The sequence below is a fragment of the Chamaea fasciata genome, unplaced genomic scaffold (assembly GCF_029207755.1).
Source record: "Chamaea fasciata isolate MVZ Bird 193981 ecotype frontalis unplaced genomic scaffold, bChaFas1.0.hap1 SCAF_3, whole genome shotgun sequence".
Classification (NCBI taxonomy): Eukaryota; Metazoa; Chordata; class Aves; order Passeriformes; family Sylviidae; genus Chamaea; species Chamaea fasciata.
Genome location: NW_027094088.1, coordinates 112,454,560 through 112,463,320, shown reverse-complemented (window position 1 = coordinate 112,463,320; position 8,761 = coordinate 112,454,560). Strand labels below are relative to the sequence as shown.

Genomic DNA, 8,761 nt, shown 5'->3' with positions numbered 1-8,761 from the left:
TAATGATGGAGCAGAAATTAATGGGATTTGGAGGTGTCATCAAAAGAGGAAAAACAGGAGATCCCAGGAGAAGAATCACTGGCTCTGGGGCCATTTGTCTGTAAGCAAATGTGAGTTCTTGTAATGCAAACTCTGATGGAAAGCTGAGGGTCCTGTGTGGGAATTGGGATGTATTAATCAACCACAGGATAATCCTGATGTCCTGATGATAAAGGTACATTCTGGCATCACATTTGTCAACTGAATTATTCCCACTGGTGACGCGGAAATGCAAATGCCACCACAACAGGTTTTAGTGAGGCATTGCTTAAAATGCATTCTGCATTCCTCGTCCATAGGAGAAAGATTGATTCCAGCTGGAAAAGGTGCAGTGGAGGGCATCTGCTGGAAATGATCTGGAGAACGGGGAATCCGGCTCCCAAAACGATTAAAGGAACCCGGATGGTGAGGTGGTGACAAAAAAAAAAAAAAAGGCAGAGAAAAATTAGATTCCTTCTCTATAAATACACTGGTGTAAATACCAGAGAGGGAGAAGAGTTTTTTTTAAGTTAAATGACAATTCTGGCACAAGAACAAAACTCTCTGAAAAACTTTAGGCTGGAAAAGAGCAGAATAGCTTTGAACCAGGGGAGGTGCTTGAAGAGCCTTCTAATGGGAGTTGTGTAAAGGGCTAAAAACCTGATTGCTGTGAAGATGGAGCCTGATAAATGTATTAATGGGATTATGCAATGTGGTTGGCTTCAGTATTAAGGGATCAGACTCTGGATTTCCGGTTCCGCGCTTTTGCAAATAACACTTAAGAATCCTGCAGGTATGAAAGAAACCACGGAAAGTTTACATTTTAAGAAATATTTTCATTCTGATTCAGCCTGGAGTGGGTTTGCAATGCACTAATAACTGAATTGGATGAACTGTGGAAAGGGGGAAGTACCTTCTGAGCTGGGAAAAAGCAGCAGCTGCCACCTGCTTCCTTATTTCAGCGGTCGGTTTTGGCGGCAGGCCTGTGCTGCACAGATACTTATTTTTTAAAAATTTAAAGCCTTTTCAGTGGTAAAGTTCGGCCTTGAATAGATCGTGCTCAAAACGCTGACAATTATTTATTGTTATTTATCATTGTGAGGTGCTTTTTAAAAAACCTGCAGCACTTAAGGCACACGAGTGTTTATTATCGATCCCAGAGTTCCCGTTATCGATCCCCGTTTCCCCCATGTACAAACAGTCCCCAGATTTCTGGTTGCTTTACTAAAATCCCAATAAATAAGACCAAGGGCCTCTTTGTCAAAGGCTGTGCTTATTTTATCAAACACGGGTGCCAGGCTGTTTCAGCACGGCGTAACTTTGATTCCATGGGCACTTTGTGCTCAGGATTTCCACGCTTTTTATGTTTTGATTCAGCCTTGTCTGCCACTGAGAGCTGAGTCTTCCCCATCCTCTGTCCTTAAGCGGGAATATTCTGCCTGGAGGTCTCCATGATTCCAGAGGGATGCTGGAAGTAGGGGATGACTGTGGAGAACTTCAGATGCACTTTCAGAGTGGTTGTGGGATGTCAGAGCTCACCCTCCCTTCACCCCTACACTCTCTTCGCGCAGCAGCAGCATCTCTATTCAGCCTGGGGGCTTGGCCTTGGCTATCTCCAATCTTCCTCCTCGCTTCCCATGTGTGCTTCTTACTCACTTTCTCCATTCAGGATGCAAACGGCAGATGGTTTTTCTTTTTTGGCTTCAAGCTCTTCTCATCGGAGCCTTCCAGCCATTCAGCCTCTCAAGCTAGGTTCGCTTAGTTACCTCAACTTTTTGAAACTGAAAACCTTGCGGAGCTGCTTTTATTTTGCTTAAACTGAGTCGGTTTGTGGAAAATAGGCTTGAATTGAGTGATCACAAGCGGCTTTCATTGCAGCATCCTCACTATTTGCCAAAAGTCTCCTGCAGAATCACCTCCCGTTTGCTCAGCGCCTGTTTTGTTCTGAGGTCTATTGGCTCTTACATCCCGGATTTACAGGGCCCCACTGTTGGTATTTGTTCTTCCATCTATATCTGGAATTTAAGACTCCCTTATCAGCCAGTTCCTCGGAGTATTTCTTTTTCTCTCTAGCCATTTTTAAAAGCTCTCTGCACACATCCAAACCCGACGGTGGGGTCTCCAGCGGACCTCTAGCACAATCCCAGCAGACGGCCTTTTACAGCCTTTTCCCAAAGTGACTCTAATCCAGAACGATCGTTTTATGCCTGCTATCGCTTCGGATTTTCAGCAAACACAGACGATTCACTCAGCTCACGGAAAGAACCGTGGAACAACGTCCCTGAAGATTATTTAAATGGAGCTTTGGGCGTGGATTTGGGGTGGCCATGGGTAGTGTGCAGGCTCAAGGTTTGACTTTGACGGGGAGCTTTGAAGGTGGGTGTTTTCCCCAGCCACCTGCAGGACCTGTTTCCCAGCTGCCTTTACTATGGGATGATGATAATTTCTAACAGATTGTCTTCCCGACAAGGAAGAATTATCCCTGGTTTACATTGTGGGAGATGAACCCAGGGAGAAGTGGAACAGCTGGATTAAACACCCAGGTCTGTGTGAGCAGAGTGTATGCTCCCCCAGTTGTTTCAAGCACTCTCAGCAATCTGGCAGCCCGTCAAGGCCCCTCAAATTGTGTGGACTCGAGGGTGAGCTGAAGTGCTGGAGCATCGCAGCCTCGAGTCTGGTAGCCTGGTGCAACAAAGCACCCGCTGAAAACGATGCTTTTGTGCTTTACCCAACTGCTTGGTCTGCAGTCACTTTTAATTTAAGTTTAGACAGTGCTGAGTGCTTAATTAAAAAAAAAAAAAAAAACAACAAAACAAAACAACCAAGTGCTTTTGGTAGACAAGAGTGTAATGCCTGAGCTATGCCAAAGTCACAATACGTAGGTGTTTGGGGATTATGTTAGAGACAAGCAAAACGGTTGTTTCTTTTTAACTTCTGGTTAAATATAGTTCAAATGATGGAATATTTAGTAGAGCAGAATAAGCTGATGCCTGCCAGCTTTTTGTACCAGTGGTTACCAGATGTGTCTGTATTCAGAAGCCCGCCATCTGTTCCAGGGTGGAGTTTGGGGCTAGTCTAGGTATTTGGATGTGTCTTCTTCCTTGGGTATCTCTGGAAAACTTCAAAGCATCTGTGCTGAGATGAAGGGGAAGCATGGTTAGCTGTAATACTCCAGGAATCCAAGGGAATTTTCCAGAAATGCAGCTGATTCCTTAGTGCAGCAGGGTTTGGAAGGGGAAGGAGCCTTGAGGAGAGAGGCAGTGCTGGTGTTTTGTGCCGTTGCTCAGCCACTGCCAAGAGCCAGTCGGAGTTTTGCTTGGCTGTCACCAGGCTGGGCTGCTGCTTCCTGCTTTGGATTCTGTCTTTCTTAGGAGTCCATGCAATTTCCAGGAGTATTGCAATATGGAAGCTTCTTAGTGGGATTTTAAAAATTACTTCTGTAGATAAATTCTATTTAGATATGTTCTAGATCGTTTCTTTTGATGCTGGGTTGGTGTAGAATTACCGTGAGCTGTTACAGAGCGAGGGGAGGGAAACCTGCTCTACCTTTATCCTCTCCCAACCATGTCGAGCTCCGCCAAAGCCAGGAGTGACCCATCATGCTGAAATGAATTTTTGGTCATTTTGGGGATGGGGAAAAACGTATTTTGATCAACAAACTGCTTGTGAAAAAGACTCTCCTAGTACTGGCAGCAGCCTTTGGTTGACAGTGATCTGGGACATGCTGGGAAGGAGGGAAAGCTACACGTGTCTGTACCCATCCAGTATCTCATGGCTTATTTGTTACCACTGTCTTCGTCTCTCAAAACTGGAATAATTGTTGCTGAAATAGGAAAATGAGCCTTTTAGAACGCTTCTTGTGAAGAAAAGAACTCAGAGTGGTTATGCATGGTTTCATAAACAAAGCATTGTGGTAATGGGGTTGGAACAAGATGATTTCTAAGGTCCCTTCCAGCCCATATCACTATGTGAGTCTGTGCTAATACAGTCATTTTATTAATTTATCTAGAATGCTTGTCCCTAACCAAGCATGTGGCAGTGCAATTACACCTATTCAGAGTGCGATCCATAATATTCCACCCCAAACAAAAGCTTCTACTCCATTTTTGGCCCAATGATTTTTCTTTTACAGAGCCAGGTGAAATAAAACCAGTAACTGCGCCCTCATTAACAAGGGAACAGGCATTTCTTTTCCTCATCCCATTTAAGCACCAGGCAGTGTCCTCCAGCACATCTTGCCGAAAGCTTCCATTACTTATATAAGCTTATTTTCTTTTGCTATCAGGGACTGCTTCCTCTGTGCAGGATGCTGACAGTTCATTGTGCTTGCTCTTTGGATCCCAGCTGGGGCTGCACCAGGTCCAGAGCAGAATTAGGATTTGGGAGGGAAGGGTCTGTTTGTCCACCCCTGTGCTGACTTTTCCTTTCCTGCTCCTGCCAGGAGATAACTGCTCCTGGGTGTTTCGTTTCACGTCCCAGCCCTAGCCACGCTTTATGGCCAGCAGTGGGGTGTATTGTTACAATACCCCTCGTGCCCATGGGGTCTTCAAAGGGCTTTATTTAACTGTACTGAGATGCCTTTACCTACCACTGAAATGCAGCTACTTAAGCTGCAAAGCCTGGCAGCTGCTCCAACAGCAGGAGCACGACCAGGCCACTGCTTTTATGTCATGAAGTAAGGGAAGGAAAAAAAAAAAAAAATCCGTATCCATTAAAAAAACTGCAGGGAAAATGTAAATTGTCAGAATATAATTACCTAAACTGGAGTTTGGCCAGCATTCCAGATTAACATTTCCTCTCGTGAAGCCGTGGGATACCTGGTGGCCAAAAGCAGCCGGAGTCTCAGCAGGATTAAAAACTGAGCTTTGCTGTGTAGTTGTTCCGTAGTGGCTGAGAGATGTAGATAATCTATTTAGCACCTACAGCGCCCTGGGGCTAAAAAGCGGCTGAATCCTACGAAATCCAACAGGAGCGTCTGAGGTTAAGAGTGCGGTCTGAAAACATTCCATGGAACTTGTAAAATCCGCAGATGGTCCGACCTTGGTACCGTCTCCTGTGGAAGGGAGGAGAAAGAGATTAAAAAAGATGTGCCAAAAGGATTGCAGCAGGGAAACGTTGGAAGCTCAGGAAGTCCTCCCCGCCATCGTTGTTCCATGCTTTTCTGAGGTTTATTTCAGGCCATGGAAGTGTGCCATGGAAATGTGCATTAGCTGGCTCTGGAGCTCCTTAATACCTGCTTGAAATGACTCAATGTAATTTAGAGCAGATTGGAGACACCGGGATGCAAGACACGCTCAGGAGGAAATGGCATGAGGAAGAGGGAATGTGGTGTGGATAAGGAAAAGAGGGGAAGTGGAGACCACTGATGTGGAGAGGACACAGAGCTGTGATGGCGTTCACTGTGTTCAGCTGCAGCTGCCAGGTGTAGAGGAACTTTGACGGGTAATAAATATAAGGGAAGTTCCCAGCCTGAAATGATACAGAGGTGTCTAAAGAAGTCATTCTGTGAGCCAAATCTCACAATGGTTTGGGTTGGAAGGGACCTTAAAGCTCCCCCAGTGCCAACCCCTCAAGGGCACGGACAGCTTCCACTACCCCAGGTCGCTCCAAGCCCCATCTCCAACCTGGCCTTGGACACTTCTAGGGATGGGGCAGCCACAGCTTCTCTGGGAATTCTATTCCAGGGCCTCACCACCCTCAGAGGGAAGAATTTCTTCCTAAAGGTTGAACAGAAGGCCAAGATCTAAAGCGGCGCTGATTTTTAGGTGGCTTTGCTTTACATCTGCGCTTTTCCCTACAGCAGGATTAGTGTTTTCAGTCCTCTGCCCTGTCAGCTTCAACTCAAGGTCACCACGGAGTTTCCAAGTCTCTAACAGGACTGGCAGTGTGAATTGAGTCTGTTCCTTTGGGAAAACAGGTTTGGAAGCTGATAGGAGTAAAAGGCTTTTTTCCCTGCCAGGAAAGTGTCGGGCAACTTTATCGGCAACTTATTTTCTTGTTTAAATAATTATTAATCACAGGTTATAGGCCCTGCCCTTTAGGATCCATTTCTGACGTGGAAATTTTACATGTATATGAGAAAATAAAAGCCCCGATGGCAGAAAAGGTGGGAAATGAGGGTATTTGAATACAATAATTTTACTTTGGGGATAGGCAGAAGGCAGTGGAGCAGTGGATTTTTCACTTGGTAGAAGGGAAGCTGAAAACTCCTCTTGAAAACCAATTCCTTTTAGAGGAAGAAGGGGAAGCACACAGAGAAGGAGATTAAATCCAAAAGTGTCTCTGTCAATATAATCTGTAATAGCCTTGATAACGCTTCCTGAAAGGGAGACCTGCCAGACCAGCTGCTCATCCTGACAGCCTCTTTTCTTTTGGGAGCTGGGAGAAGAATAGTTCTCCAGAGCTGTCCCTGAAGCGCACATTCTCCACGGGTGTTTCTTCCTCGGTGAGGACCTGAAGGGAATGATTGTCTCCCTGTTTCCTCCTGCAGAGCTCCAGGTAGATCAGGGTGGAATACAAAACCCCGAGTCGTGGCACAGTGGGAACAGATGTGTGTGGTAGGACAACGTGGGTGTGTTTAGCGATTCGAATGTTAATTTAGTCTTTATACTGTGCCGTAGTCATAGTCTTTTTATAATTTTTGTCCTGATAAAATAGGAAAAGGATTGTTTCTCCAAGCCTTTGAACCTGCAGTGCCTATTCCTGCCCTTCCGTGCAGCACATTCCCTGCGGCGAGATTGGATTTTGTATCGCTTATCAAAGGGCAGACCTGTGCCCCCGCCTCGCCCCTCGCTGGTTTTTCATCTCAGAATAAAAGTTAGTTTCTCCCGGCATTCTTTACACATGTGTAAATGACTGTTAAAAAGTGCAGAGCGATGGAAAAGTGGTTTTTCGCCGTTTTGAAGTGCTCATGTTTTATTAAAGCCGAGACTCCTGGAGCTTTGTGGCCAGAAACACACTACCTTCTTTACTCCTGGAGATAAACCCCCATTTCTTCCTGTGAAAAACTCTCTAATGCCCCCAAAGTTGTCATATTGTGTGGTTTGGTGTGGCATTTGAACACCATAGATACAAATGCCTTTCATGGAGCTCCGAATATATAAAATTAGAATGCATGAACAGAGGACTGGACCTATGTGATTTGGTTTTGTTTTGAGGAGATGCTGGCACCGTTACTTGCCTTTCCCCCTCCACCTTTATTTCTTCATTGGGTTTTTTTCCCCTCTTTTGCTTCAGTTACCATCTGTTGCATATGCTATGTTTAGTACGAGACGCTGATTTCAATCTACACGGCTCCTCTGACTTCACAACATTTAACCACTGATGCTGTTCACGCCAACCCCCCAGCACGGATCTGGCTGCTATTTTCTAACAAACTCCAAACCATAGCGGTATTTTAATATCTGCTGATAACTTTCCCACAACGCAGTTGTTTTCCTAAACCCCTTTTGCCAGGAGGCACCCGGACATCCGTGTCACTATGGGTCTGAGGCACAACGGAGCTCCGTGGGGGCATCATCGTGAGGTTCCGAGGGGGATTCACAGAACTGCACGGACAGACTGAGCTCCAGGGTGACGCTCTGACAGGGTTTTATGGGGACACGTAGGGCTGCTTGCCCACACGGCCGGGCTGCGGTTGCCCCTTCGAGGCAGCATCGTACACTGACAACATGGCGGCGTCTCCATGAGGGGAGCGCAGGGCGCGGGGCACGCGGGGCGCGCGCCTGCCTTTTAGGCGGGAAACCGCGGCCGGGCGCCGCGCGCGTGCGCAGCGCCGAGAGCCGAGCTGGGAGCCGCTTCGGCTGTTCCCGGCAGGTTCCGGAGGCGAGAGTCTCGCTGCTCCCCGCCCTTCACCCTTCGGGTATCTCCGCCCCCGCTTCGCCTATCTCCGCCCCCGCTTCGGTTATCTCCGCCTCTCTTCGTTAAGTTCCGCCGCCACTTCGGTAACTTCCGCCGGTTCGGTCGGAAATGGCCGAAGACGTGCGAGACCCAGCGGTTTAAGGGGAGAAGATCGGCCGGCTTTTCGGAATAAACCAACTGTGTCCAGCCCGTGGGGGGGTGGGGGGGGGGGGGAGCAGGAGAGGGCGGACGGAGCGGGAAGACGAGGCAGCGGCTATGGCTCCCCCCCCAGCCACTCGCCGCTCCGCCGGGAGGGCGAAGTGAGGGCGCCGAGAGGTAGGAGCGGACCGTACCATGCACGGGGAGAGGGGGAGGAAGGTGGGAGAGCGGTAACACACCCCCCCCCCCCGAAACCCCCCCCCGCGGCAGCCTGTGGGGCCGGGTAAGGCGGGAATGGTACAGTCCGGGGGAAGCCCCCCGCAGCGGCGGCGTGCGGGGGGGGCTCGGCTGGGGCGTCCCTGAGGGGCCGGAGGGGAGCGCGGGGTCCCTGAGGGCCGGCCGAGCTCTGAGCGGGGTTCCCTCACGGCTGGGGGAGCCGTGAGCGGGGGTCCCTCAGGGCTGGGGGCATCTGATGGAGGTCCCTCAGGGCTGGGGAGAGCTGTGAGCCGGGGGTCCCTTAGGGCTAGACGGCTGTGAGCGGGGATCCCTCAGGGATGGCGGCGCGCTGGGAAGAGGTTCCTGAGGGCCGAGGGGTCGGTGAGGGGGTCGCTCAGGGCTGGGGGCACGGTGCGGGAGCTCCCTCAGGGCTGGGAGTTCCTTCAGGGCTGGTGAGGCTGTGAAGGGAGTCCCTCGCCTCGCAGCGTGAGAGGCACCGCGGGGATGTCACACTGCAAAAGGGGGACCC

General features: G+C 49.0%; 1 protein-coding gene across 2 annotated transcripts in view; it reads left to right on the top strand.

Moving 5' to 3' along the window:
- Window positions 1-7,955: 7,955 nt before the first annotated feature.
- EXTL3 (exostosin like glycosyltransferase 3) overlaps window positions 7,956-8,761 on the top strand; it is a 113,259-nt gene continuing 112,453 nt past the window's right edge. For both annotated transcript variants that reach the window (XM_066180138.1, XM_066180136.1), the window contains exon 1: window positions 7,956-8,193. The gene's annotated coding sequence lies outside the window, so the exon portion shown is untranslated. The remainder of the gene's footprint in view (window positions 8,194-8,761) is intronic.